General features: G+C 25.4%; 1 protein-coding gene and 1 pseudogene across 2 annotated transcripts in view; one reads left to right on the top strand and one right to left on the bottom strand.

The window, feature by feature from the left end:
- The window catches only part of SPR (G protein-coupled sex peptide receptor), a 243549-nt gene that overhangs the window by 43756 nt on the left and 184667 nt on the right, over positions 1-15126 (bottom strand). The gene's annotated exons all lie outside the window — the stretch shown is intronic.
- On the top strand, positions 674-1123 carry LOC149062471 (uncharacterized; annotated as a pseudogene).

A 15126-nucleotide genomic window follows, 5' to 3' on the forward strand; every position in this document is an offset into this window, starting at 1 on the left:
TTGTAGACAAAGAACAAAAAATTGTATAAAGGTTTATCGCGGTAAATATTTATTTATACTGAATAGCTAATTATAAATGTTTATCTGAACGATTTCGTTTATTGTATGTACAAGTTTAAGTACAAATGTTCCTTAAATTTTTGATTTAAAAAAATGTTTTGTCTCACCCCCTAAATGTGTGCGAATATGTATAAAAATGAACTGAAAAAAATTTGAAACCAATCGGTTAAGGTTAACCCGTGCCGATTTGTAACTTTAGTTTGAACTCCTTAAATTTTTCAATATTTACGAAAATTTTCCAAATTTCTATAAATATTTCGTTAACCTTTAGAAATATCGACATTTTTTATATTATATATTTTGAAGTAAATTAAATTTTCTGTAACTTTTATAGTATAATATTTTTTAATATCTCCAATAGTTCGTGAAGTATATAGACTTGAACGTAAAAAAACACGATATATTTTTAATTTTTTAATTGATACTCTAGATATTTCTCTATCAAATACTTCATATAATTTCATATATCTTTTATAAATTGTAAGTTAAATTGTAAAGAGAAATATCTAGAGTATCAATTAAAAAATGATGCAAGCACTTGTGGTATTTAACCGAAGAAACTGCTGCATTATCTTTCTTTGATGATTCTATACCACTAGAGGTAAAGCGTCAGATGGTAAAAGCCTAAAGAAGAAAAGCGATAAAATATCCGGCCAGGTGGTCGATAATTAAACCAAACCAAATAGATGATAAATTTATTGGTAAGTAAATAAACCTCAAGTTTAAAATATATATTGAATATTATGTTTAACAATATTCATAAAATAAAAAATATAAGTAGTTAATTTTATTTTATATTAAAATTTTTACAGAAAAAAATATTGTCGCATTTATATCAGAAGAAAGCTTAAAATTATTTTGCCGGTCTAACATTGATCACGAATTTTTTAAAAATGATCCGACTTCCTGGGAAGCTAGTGAAAGTTACATAATTGGTAAAAAAATTATTAATTCATTAAAAATAGTTGACGATACTTCAGAAAGAGCCGTGAAGCTGATGGAACAATATAATGCAACATTAACATTAGATGAGCACTGCTTATCTAGTATTTCACAGTACTGAAAAGTCATACCGAGTAACCTTAGAATAATAACAGATTTTGGTGCGATATGTACTCGATACAAAATTGAAAATACCTTTGTACTCCAATTAAGTATCTATAAACTAAGTTTTTCAATAATATCATTAACATTAATTCGAACTTTTTTTAATTATTGATAAACATAATTAATATAACTAATATTTTTTAGGTATATTATTATCAAACAAGGATCTATTTAAACAATATTTAAAATTCGTAATCATTTATACAGACTAGTGTAGTATTTTCAAAATTAAAATTCATTTCATTTCGTTTTTTTATTTATGGAAAATTGTAATAAATAAAATATTTATTTTGTATTCATATTTTGATAAAATAAACAATAATTTAGGTACTTTAACCATATAATTTTAATACAATAGAAAAATCGAATTTAATAACCTACGTGTTTGCAAATAAATGTGGATGAAAATGTTTTAGCAGAGGAGTTTCAACCACAGGCGAGTCACTAATCGCTTTAGAGTTTAATCGACAAATTACGTGACTCGTTATTTGTGAAAAATGAGGTCAAATTACGGAATCAATTAAGTACATTTGCTTCTGAAATACACCATAATAATCAGATTGAAGCAATTATTATAGGACTTAGTACTCCAAAGACATAAGAACCATATTACAACTTAAGACAAATATTTTTAAAAAAAAAATACGAAAGCGGGTAAGTGGATGTCGCTCTGCTGTACATAAGGGGTGGGGTGGAACTCTGACTAGGGTAGGTTAAATTTGAATGCAATGATAGGTATCATTGTATAAAAAAAACGATTGTGAACGGAGATGATTTGTCAGTCTAGGCCCTAGAATATATTATATTTAAATATTGTCATATATTCTACTTTGAAACAAATATTTTATTATTCAATTAGGACGCATTTTGCATAAGGCATGGTTAATCAATTTTTCCAAAAACACTGCATGTAGTTATCATAATTCATAATACCTTATATTATCATAGATATAAATCATGTACCCGATTTGAAAATAAATCGTTATCGTTACGCGATTTCATAAAAATTTAAAACTCAAACGCTCAAAACATTTTTCCTATAATGACATTTCAAATTTTCTCTATAGCTATTTGAAGTAAAACTTATGGAAAACTTATAAGTAGTATTGAATTTTTTAATCTTAGATATAAATATAAACAATTTTATGAATTTTGAATAATTTTTTAATCACTATAAGAATAAATTATGAGGAAATTTGTATTAAATTTTCAAGTATTTTGATAGTGCCAAAAAATTTTAATCGACACTTCAAAAATAATTTTTCAGAAAAATTTAAAATTTCAGTTGTCTATAAAATATCTCAAAAAAAATCAAAAGATTTTGAAAATTAAATCATGTAAAGCAAATGCAAATCTAAATAATTGGTAAAATTTTCAAGTATCTACAACTCATACTTTTTGAATAATAACAAATATTTAAAATCGTTTGAGGATAAATCGTTATCGTTACGCTATTTCGTAAAAATTTAAAATTCAAACGCACTTAAATTTTTTCCTATAAAGATGATTCAAGTTTTCTCTAAAGATACTTGAAGGAAAACTTACGGAAAAATTAGTGTTGTATTTTTAATCCTTAGTTATAAACACAAAATTTTTTATGATTTTTCAACTTCCAAATTACTTGCGAATTTTCGCGTTTTCGACAGATTTCGTAAAAATTTTAACTATAAACGCTTATAAAAAAAATTGTCTAACGATTTTTAATTTTTTTTAGCTACAATAAGAAAAACTTATAAGGAACCTTGTATTAAATTTTCAAGTTTTTTTGGTCATCCAACATTTTTTTACCAACACTTCAAAAAAAAATTCTCAAAAAAATCGAAAATTTCAGTGGTCTATAAATAGCTCAAAAAAAGTCAACAATTTTTGAAAATTAAACCCTATATAGATAACACTAACATAAACATTTGGTGAAAACTTCAAGTATTTACAGTGATTAGTTTTTGAATTACAACCATATAAAAAAATCGATTTGGTCGAAAACTGATTTTGCGTAAAAATTCCCGTTTTTCTGTCATTTTTTTTTTGTTTTTCTCGATTTTTTTGAAAAATGTTGGAAAATGTTTTCTTTTGACCTCTATAATGCACTAAGGATCTTCACTTTCACATCGGAAACCACCCCTAAAGTTTGAAATCGAAGCATTATTTCGACTAGTTATGCTGTTCACAGACATACACAAAAAAAAACACACACACACATCGCTGTAAAATCAATACAGTCATCACTCCGTTCAGAATCTAAAAATATTAAGAATATTTTTTTTATGCTGAAAAACACAAGTGCCAAAATGAGATAAAGAAAAAAAATTATTATTGTCTAAAAGCACCAAAATCCTAAGTAGGTTAGATAGGCGTATCAAGTATCAGATATTAAATATAGAACTATATCGTTAGGTTAATTTTTATTTTAACAGCTATAAATCTTTGAACTCAAATAAGAGCACTTTAATTCTGAAATAAAATATTCATAATAAAAAGATTATTAGTTTGTAACTTAGGTATTTCATTTAAAAATAATTGTTTTTATTTATTTTTAAAATGTTCACACATATGTACATTTTGAAAAGTACCTTATATTAATCTCCAAACAAAATTATTATGTCAAACTTGCTTATGTTTTATATGCAGGTTATTATTTATTATTTTACATACGATTAGTACTAAATTGAAATAAATTATTTTTAGATTATACCTTAACACGCTCTCCTTCAAGCCAATTCAATATACCTATCTATGTTTAACCCATTTCATTTTAAAATCAAAACTTAAATGTACAAAGTGAATAAAAATGTCAGATTGCCTTTTATGTAAAAATATTTTACACAATCATACTAAAAATATGAATTATAGCATTTTTGTTTCAAAATAAAATAAATCAATTTTGTGATATTTGTATTTTAATTTATGAAATATAAAATAAATCAACAGTTTATTCCGATTTTTTGTATATTATTATAAAAATGATGGATAAATATACGCAATTTATATTTATACCCTGAAAAATGTATTAAAATTTAACCTATAATTTTCAACAATGTACAATTATATTTGTATTTATTATATTATATTTATCATATTTACATTTATTTACATTACCACTCTTATGATTACATAATATGTTATATAACAAAAATGTATTTATGGGTTAGTGAAGAACTCCTAATATGTATAATTGCTATACAAAATAAATCATAATTATTAATTAAGATTAAATATAAATATAAATAATCAAATTGGAAAGAGACGAAAGAAGGTATACCTAATATACAGGCATTTTTTGTTAATTTAATGAATTATTATAAAATTATTAACTACTAACGTAAAAATTAAAGTCTATGAATAATATTTGTTTAGTGTAGTAGTCTTTTTTAATAACAATAATAATAATAAAAAAAAAAAAAATGTTAAGATTTTTTGAAAAATGTCTAATGAAATATATGAATGGCGTCCACCAAAAGCACTTAAATTGTTAGGTAATCATAAAATGTCCATTAGAAACCCAAATGGCATGAGAAAAGTTCTATAAGGTATTTGATTCATTTAACTTTTAAAATCAAATAAACATAGTTGCTGTTTTCGATGAAAATTTCATCCCTACATTAGCATTGATGACTGGTTGTTTCCGGCATAACAAATAATATTATATCTATAAACATTATAAATAGGGAACGGATTTAAATGCTCTAAAAAACAAGAAAAATGCCTTAAAAAATGCACTAAAAAATGCCCTAAAAATCTTTAAAAATGGGTTTATATTTAATAAAAACAAAATTTTGTATTTAAAACTTATAAAAAAACACATTATTATAAAAAATCTAAAAAAAAATATTTAAATACAATACAACCTTAATTAATTAACTTTAGATAAATAGTTTATCGTATCTTATCTCTTATCTTTACCTTAATGTGGGTAATAATCTGTTGTAACTTGTATGTATATATTTTGTGTCTACATATTTCAACAACAATTTCGTAACATAATACACGTGTCAACAATAATTTCGTAATTTCGTAACATAATACATATTTAGGTATTTAAATTTTTTTTTTAGAATGAATGTAGAAAAAATGTTGAAAAAATGACTTAAAAACCATAAAATGCACAAAAAATTTCAAAAAATGCATTAAAGTCTTAAAAATGTAAAAAAATGCAAAATAAAAGTTACATTTTTTAATTCTTTGATGTATGAAATGAACTTTTTTCTTGGAAACCAATGTTTTCGGACATTCAGACAAAAATGCAATTTGCATTAAAATCCGTTCCCTAATTATAAATTATAATAAATCCTCGTGCGCGTATAACAAAAACTATTCGACAGGCTCAAGTGAAAATAAAATTTAGTATTTTTATTTGATTTAAATAGATTTATTTGACTCACTCAACAAGGTTTTTAAAGTAGTAAGAATAAAGGGATCATTGTGTTGTCTTAACGATATCGCTTTAAGTTTTGGAAAATTATATTAACAATTACATTGATGTTATGAACTGTAAGTTTTTGAAAAACACCTCATCAAATTTTGAAAGCTCGGTTTGGTTTGAATAATAAATCTATGATATACAAATACTCAGGTACTGAAGTTAATACATAAAAATAAATGAATAAAATTGTTTTTATTGTAAATCATTTGTCATCATTTTTTCAAAATAATATTTCAAAATTTCAGTTTAAGTTTGATATACCTAAGTACAATTCAAATTGTTTAGGTTGATTCGAATTCTAATAAAAATGACTGGTTCGGTTTAAGTTAACTAAATTAAATTTGTTTTTTTTTTTAAATTTATTTAGAATAAGACATTCCTAGCCTATAAGGCTATCTACATTTATGGATAATTAGTAATATTAATTTCTGGCTATTTTAACATGATAATAGTATAAATAATAATATTGATAATAACAATAGTAATGACATTAATAGCAATAAGTAAGTTTGGTTAGACATATAGAGCATAATAATAGTGTAGATGAATAATATATGTAATTACATTATACTCATTATAGTTTATAGAAATATATAGGTAATTAATAGCAATTGACGATTAAAATCATGCGGACGGCCGCGTTTTATACGTCTTTGTGATGGTGGACATATTATGTGTAGATTGAGGTGGATTGAGGCTTTTGATTTGTAGAGTGAACTATGAAAATTTGTAGCAAAGGTTTTTATATGATCTTGAATTTTAGTAAATCGGAGGTCGTTGTGTAGGTTTTTTTTACGGAAAACTATGGTGTATTCGCTATTATTCTTAATATTTTGTTTTGAAAAATTTAGATTTTTCTTAAGTGTATGGCTGAATAGTGAGCGTAATAATTGCTTGTAAATTCATATTAAACATTTTTTATTTATAACTGATTGTTTTGTCTAGAATAGGAAATAACATCGTGAGGCATTGGTAAGCTTGTTATTTTTTTGTATCTATATGAAGCCCTCAAGTTAGCGTCTTGTCTAATGTGACCAAGGTATTTGACAGAAGGCTTCCAAGGTATGGAATCGTTGTCAAATCTTAGAGGTAGTGAAGTGGAATAGCGACGTAAGCTGAATCTGATTGCTGTGCTTTTTGAGGCATTTATGTGTATTTTCCAGAATTTACACAATTTTGCTAGTAGATTTAAATGATCTTGTAGGTGGTTTGTTATCGCTTCAACGTTACGGGATTCACTGTAAATAGTTGTGTCATCTGCAAATGGGACAATGTTTGTACGTAGGTTGACTGTGGTATATCAGATATAAATATATTGAACAAGATAGGTCCCAGTTTGGAACATTGAGGTACACCAGCACTCGGCAGAGAATGACCGGGGAATAAATTGTCGATAATTTGAACTGAGAATTGTATATTTGTTAGGAAGGAATTAAAATTAAAAATTTAAATTATCCTAAAAAATTAGTTTCATAAATTGTTATTAGTTATAACATAATACGTAGGTATTACTTATTACGCTGTTTATAAATTATGCCAATTACTATAATTTTAAAAATATCGATTAAAAATAGTATATAATATGATACATTAAATATTATATATTTATATTTCATATGACAAGGTTAGAATGCGATTAAATTTTGGGTAAATATTTACTTCATTATTTTTTCTTTTCATTTTTAATAAATATACCAGCTGCGATATAAGCCATTGGGAATTTATTATATTAACATCTTAAATATTAAATGAATTTGTTACTTCTATTATCATTATTACAGAGTAATGTGTTATAGTATTATTAGTTAATGCTAAATTTTAGATTCTAAGCGGAGCGATGAATGTATTGATTTTACCATGATGTGTGTTTTTTTTTTTTTTTGTGTCTGTCATAATGTTTTGGGGCAGTAAAAATGCTTCGATTTTTGACTTCAGTACCTCGTTCGATCAGAAAGTGAATCTAGTTGGTACTTTGGGGGGTCAAAAGTAAAAAATTCTTAATACTTTTCTAAATAATTGAAAAAAACAAACTAAAAATTAAGGGAAAAACGGGAAATTTTACGCACACTCATTTTTCGACAAAATCGATTTTGGTTTTTGATGTTAATTTGAAACAAATGACCATAGATACATGAAATTTTCACCTAATGTTTATATAAGTATATTCTATCCACCATGCAATTTTCGACTTAAGTTGAACTATTCATAGACATTTCAAATTTTCGATCATTATTAGTTTTTTTTAAATTAATATCGATAAAAATTTATTTGTTAGGCAGAAAAGCTTGAAAATTTAATACAAGGCTCTTAGTCAGTTGAAAAATAAAAGAAATTCATAGTCACAATTTTTTTTTATAAGCATTCAAAGTTTGAATTTTGACAAAATCACAAATTATTTTAAGCTAGAAATTCATAAAAAATTTTCTTTTTAAATCTAAGATTTAAAAATTTAATACAAGATTCCTTACAAGTTTTTCAATCTTTATCACAAATAAAAATTACACCGGAAATTCAAATTAAATTTTTATGAGCATTTGAAATTTAAATTTTTACAACATTGGATTTTCACTTATAGCGATTTCCTTATTTTGGTGTAACTCTACAACAAATTACCGCAGATACTTGAAATTTTAACTGAATGTTTATATAGGCGTTTTATATATTTGATAAAATTTTCAAAATATTTAGATTTGTTTTGAGCTGTTTACTGACATTTTAATCTTTCAACTTTTTTAGTTTTTTTTTCTATAAATATCGATAAAAATGTATTTGTTCGGTAGAAAAGCTTGAAAATTTAATACAAGGCTTCTAACACATTGTAACAATAGAAGTTAAAAAATATTAAAAATTCGTAGGCACGATTTTTTTTTATAAGCATTTAAAGTTTGAATTTTGACTAAATACGTAAAAATTACGGCAATGTTCAAATTATCTCAGATAGAAATTCATAAAAGTTTTTCTTTTTAATTCTAAGATTTGAAAATTTAATACAAGGCTCATAATATATTTTTACAATAAAAATTGAAAAATAAAAGAAATGCGTAGTCACAATTTTTTTTTACAAGCATTCAAAGTTTGAATTTTGACAACATATGTAAAAATCACGAAAATTCGCAAATTATTTCAAACTAGAAATTCATAAAAATTTTTCTTTTTAAATCTAAGATTTGAAAATTTTTAATAATCTATAATATATCCTAGACAGATAAACCGTCTTCGCTCAGAATCGTTTTTTGTATACAATGATATAATATCATTGGATTAAAATTTAATTCCATCCATTACAGTAACCCACTTGTAACCTACTGTACAGCAGAGCGACATACACGACTTACCCGCTTTTTTAAATTTTTTTTGTGGTTGATTTATTTTAGAAGTAAAAAATATTTGTTGAAATATGTCAAGATTTGGATCAATTTTTGATTGATTGGTCCAATTAAAGTGAGACGATAGTATATATTATGATTGGAATAAAGCAGGCTTTCGTTGCTTCTGGCTATAACTTTGATTGGAAAATAACAAAATTACAAAAACTTTTCGTGGCGACCTACTATCATTGATTTTCAGAATGAGTGTTACATATTTTTGAGGATTTGTTCGTCATAGTGAACATATCATATATAGTAAGATATAGTCATATCTTTACTCCCTTGATTAACTATTTTGATTTTAAATTGTAATGGATAATAATAGAACCTTATAGATTGAATTACAATACCAAAAAGTCACTGAAGGAATAAAGAATAAATCGGCTTTATCGTTAGAAATAATTGAAGAATAGTGGGTTAGATTAGGTAATTATGTATATAATATATATAGTTTGTTATACAATCAATTTTCTAATTTAAAACATTTATATTAAAAAAATATGTTGTTAATGGTCGTGATGGTTCTGGATGAACTGTTAACTGTATTTTGGTTTTTTATATATACATTTTAATACATTGTTCTATTTTATTGAATACTAATTTCATAAAACATACATTTTTTTTATGTCCAACTATCAAGTCCTGAAATATATATCAAATAATATTAGTTTGGATAATAGATCGTAATAATATGTATTTTAAACATATTTTGATATAATATTTAAAACCAATATTATTATTATTGAATTTGGTCACAAATATTATTGTTGTTAAACTTTAATTGAAATCAACACACTAATTTAATATTTTTTTTAAAAATATCAAGTTGTACGACCAAATATGTAAAAAAAAAAAATTATAACTGATGGCCATATCCAACGATGTTAAAAATATCAATAAAAATTAAATATTATAAAAAAAAAACTTTAATATAATCCATGCACATGTACACAAATGTGAATTTACAAGTGAAAATTAAACTATGGTTCAACCATCAAGGCTTATATTAAATAAATATGTAGATATTTATATTTTAATTTATCAATACTATCGTAAAACCAATATATACCTATTTTTAATTAGGTATATAATACACACATCATTATTAATTCAATGGTATAACAAAACAAACAAAAAAAAGCTTTTGTCTGAATTAAAAATATATAAAAACGATTGTACCTTACTCGGATTATCTGTATATTATAATGACACTTTTGACTTTTTAATGTAACCAACTGTTACAAGTCCAAAATAAAATATATTTGCACAAAGTGCCCAACGGTGATCTTGTTTAACTGATTATAAGATAAAGAAGTTTCACTAGTTTTTACAACTTTACAAAGTTCTAAGATCTTAGATAATTTTTTTTACATTTAAATATTTTTTCTAGTTAAATTCCAGACATTTTTTATACACCTATTTAAATACTATAAAGTATGTACATTATGTAAATTGTTCAATATAATCACATAATGGTATCACCAGGACCATGATTTGGAAATTCGAGAACTTTTATACTTCATAACATACGTATAATATGATTATGAACCAGCACTGCAAATTGTAACACAATCAAAAAGTAGCTCACTCGATGAGTAGTGAGTATGATAATATATTTCCACATTTTAAAGATGATTAAAGATTAATATAATCTATCATTTTTTGGTTTTGACATTATTCCAGTTATTTTAAATGAATCACTGCGAAATGAATGACATTATAAAACCTCCATGTGCATTAAACTATACGGAAATATAGGTATGACATAATCCACAATTTATAATTTGGAAATCTTTGGGGGAAACTATAACTCTTGAATATTAAATATATATTCGACAGTTATTATATAATAATATCAGCGCATTACCCATCGTGTACCTACCTCGTTATTCGAATTAGTTTTTTTACCCGTTTTTCGTTGACAACTATTATTAATATATAATAATAATATACGAAAACTATACGTCTATCATTGTTATTATTATTACTATAGGTTTGCCGTTTAAGAGGACGTGATACCCGAATGTGTTGTCTCCGTCTTACATGTGCGTAACATACCACACTTTACGTTCAGCAGATCACGTTTCACTCCATTAGTTGACCTCTTATAAAATTTAAGATAAGAATATTATTTACTCGACCTCATGGGCTTTTTACTACATTTTAATTTTGAAGCGAGTTACAAGTATTTTAAGATTTACAATTTTATGATACTTATAACTCGCTTCAAAATTAAAATATAGTAAAAATCCCGAGAGAACGTCTAAATGATATTGTTACCTTTAAATTTAATAAGATGCCAATTCACTCGAGCTAAACGTGATCTGCTGAGCGTAAAATTTTCTATATTATATCACGCATTTGTAAGACGGAGACAACACAGCGGGTATCACGTCCTCTTAACGACCGATATACAACTTCTGGTGGCTACTGTCTCTATGACCGCCTCTACGTATGTTTATGTAATTGAACGCCACCCAGATGATAAACCGTATTGTCCATAACATTATCGTGTATCCGTGGGCCATCGTCAGTTGTAGTTGTTTTGAACAAATATAGATCAATAACGATTTATAGTAATTATTATGGAGGAGTTTGAGTTGTCTGGTGACCTCTAAGGATTTTCAAATTGTGCTGTGCAAGGTATTAAACGACAGTGACGGTTTTAGTTGAGATTTGACGCACGCTCTTTACATAAATATCTCTGTCGGATATAATATTGCTTGCTCGTCGCGTGTTCGTATTGTAGAATTGATTTCATTTCTCGTCCGGTAATTTTGTGCCATACTGCAGCGAGGTAAGCCTATATATAGTATACGACGTGGACAGATTAGAAAGTCCTGAGTGGTACTAGATAGATATATCTCCAATCTCCAGAGCTGAGTCGTATGTATGGCGAATATAATTAAATATGTCGAAATCGATGAGTGTTTTTCTTAGAGAACGTGGGGATTATTCATTCGGTTTTGATTTGTTCTAGTATTTTATTACAATATTATAATTTTGAATGAATTAAATCAAATGCGTCAAAACACATAATATTAGAACTGATTATGATTATTCAATACAATTTAAGTATATACAAATATAAGTAACTGTATATTTAAATGGCTCCATTATTTCCGACAAACAACATTGATCAGTAATTTTATACAATAGTAATAAATAACAGAGCACATCTATAGTCATTATCTGATGCAAATATTATAATGATCACTATTACAAAGTATTCTAACCATTACCTACGATATGATAACGTACGTTTATGATTATTTTTTTCAGCATATAGGTGGTTTGTATTTCATTATGAAATTAATAAAAAACCACATAGGTATACGTTAAAAAACAACTTTACTAAGCATTTTATACAGCAGTAAAGATTTTCCAGTCAAGAAATGTTTGTTGAATTAATCATAAATATAACTGTAGTATTCAAAAATTCGTTAATGATATGAATTATTCATGAAATATAAAAAGCAGATAAAAAAAACTATGCAGTTGCAATCGAGTACAACGTTTGAAAAGTTTTAATATCATATCGTAAATAGTAATTGTAAAATTTTAATTTTTTTTCTTACTGAATTAGGATCATGACATAAACTTTTTCTCAATCTTTCAGAACGTGACAGTTGTTGTGCGTATACATTTATGCAATCAAAAGTCGGTGTGAATGAAAAGTTCTTCCGTAAATCCAGTAACGTCCTCTCTAAAAGTTTCGGCTCAAAAGAACAACAAGACAGAACTCGCATAGCACAAAGTTCTCTACGGACATTAATGATTGTTGAGTAGCAATAAGTAACGATTTAACTTGGTTACAGCGTATGTTTAAATCATTATTATGGTTATCTTAAAAATACATATACAATAACAATGGTTGTAGGTATCTTGTATCTATTTATTTTTAAAACTAGGTACCAAAATACCTAAAATTAATGCACCTTTTGTTTAAAATTGAATAAGAATACGATTCTAAAAAAATATGTAGTTATATTTTTATTTTTTGACCTATTAATTACTGAAATTTATTTAAGTATAATAAACCACCCCCTGAAAAAAATAAATATCATCATTTAAATTAAAAGAAATTTAATAATATTTAATGAATTTGAGTAATTTCGATAACAATAACATCTACCGTTGTACGAGTAGGTATACTGTTATAAATATTTACATCAGGCATTTAGCGTATTAATTAAAATATATTCCTTATGTATATATTCACCTGGAAGGAAATTCGTGTTTAAAAGTTTAGTAGTAGGTATAAAAAGAAAATATATATATTAATATTTTATGATTTGACTTTAAAGAACAACCATCATTTTTAATATACCTAGTCCGATGAGTTATCGCGCACACCTAGATAGTAAAATATTACTTCCGTGTGATTTATTCAACGGAATTAAACGTCAAAGTTTTTACATGGATATGATTCTCATTTTTCTGCATGACATAATATATATTTAACCTGTCGACAGTTATGCATGTAGGAATTGTGTCCCTGTGAATTATGAACCATTTGTGCTATTGACGTTTTCATATCGATAAAACTCGACATTTATAATTACGCATGGGATACAGCATAGTAAATTGTATTTTGAAATTGATTTTTTAATCAAAAAATTAGTTGATTTAAAAATTATCGGACACGTAATTTAAAAAAAATAAACAATAGTAGTTAAGTGTGTACTTCACATGGCAATAAAATACATCTTTCGGTATCTACCTATCCTATTGGATTTAAACAAGTGTGTATTTTAGACTTATTAATTGAACTTAGGAATTTTTAGGAATGTGTCATATAATAATTTTACTGTTAACAAGTTCAACAGTATTTAAAAATTTAAATTTTTATACCTTAAGTTGAAAAATATAATTTAAATTTGTTTGACTGGTTAGTTTTAAAAAGCTATAGTTTAGTTATATTTTTTTGATTTAAAATTATTAATCATAGGGACTTGCAATTTTTCGTCTTTGTCTACGTATATTATTATTTATTATGCACTCTGATATTTTCAAAGTAATCAGACTAATGAATCTATTCACATTATTCGACGTTACGATGGTATTAATTTGTAAGGTACTTATTATCAATTGTATATTATGAAATAATATTCTGGCAAAAATTAGTTCAAACTAACGTTTTACTATATTTATATTATGTATTAGGACGCTGTTTTCAAACATTTTCAATATTTAGGTAACTCAAGTTACACTGAAAAACTGTCTACTTTATTATTATGATTATTCATTACCTAAGCCATTTCAAGACACAATATTTTATGTTCGAATCGAACTTGAAATGTCAAATAAAATATAAAAATATTTTAAGATCTTGTTGACCATCAGGTGTTTATTTAAATATACCTAGTGATGATGAATTATCCATAAAATAACATTAAGGGGATTGAAAGCGGTGATTTTCTGTCTTTGTCTAACATACGTTGGACATGCAATACGCCTGATAAAAATTAAGGTACTTCTAGTTGTTCGATTTAAAATATGTAAAGATGTGTTAATTGATATACAAGTTTACTTTGCATCGGTCGAAGCACTTTTTCAATTGTAGCAATATTTTGATAAGAATAAATATTTTAAATTTTATAAATTTGTTAATTTTTTTTATTAAAAATATGCTTCGACCGATGCAAAGTAAACTTGTATACCAATTCAAAAATCTTTACATCTTTTAATTCGAGCAACTAGAAGTACTTTAATTTTTATCAGGCGTATTGTATGTTTCACGTGTGTTAAGCAAATCCAGAAATTCACCGCTTGACGCTTCCAGTCCCCTTAACTCGTTTCAGTGAATGTAGACTGACTCAAGGCTACGCAAATGAATGATATTTTTAACTCAGTTAAGTTAAGTATTTTTTTTTTTTGATTAAATGGAAAGTTAATTTTATAGACCTTTTTAATACATCAACTAAGTTTAAATTAAGGTAGCTACTATTATTAACTTAACTCAACTTAAATTAATAAATTAAGTTAATTAAAAAAAAAATGCATTAAAAAGATATTAAATTTAGTTATAATCACTTGGACACCTATGAACATATATATATATTATATATTATTTCTTATGATGAATGCAATTTAAAATCTTTAGGGCTGCATCGTTTTAAAATTCTAAAATAATAACCCTTTCTAAATTCATTTAAATTTAAAATTAAG

The sequence above is a fragment of the Diuraphis noxia genome, unplaced genomic scaffold (assembly GCF_037042655.1).
Source record: "Diuraphis noxia isolate RWA-SAM2 unplaced genomic scaffold, SU_Dnox_SAM2 contig0001, whole genome shotgun sequence".
In the NCBI taxonomy this organism is placed as follows: Eukaryota; Metazoa; Arthropoda; class Insecta; order Hemiptera; family Aphididae; genus Diuraphis; species Diuraphis noxia.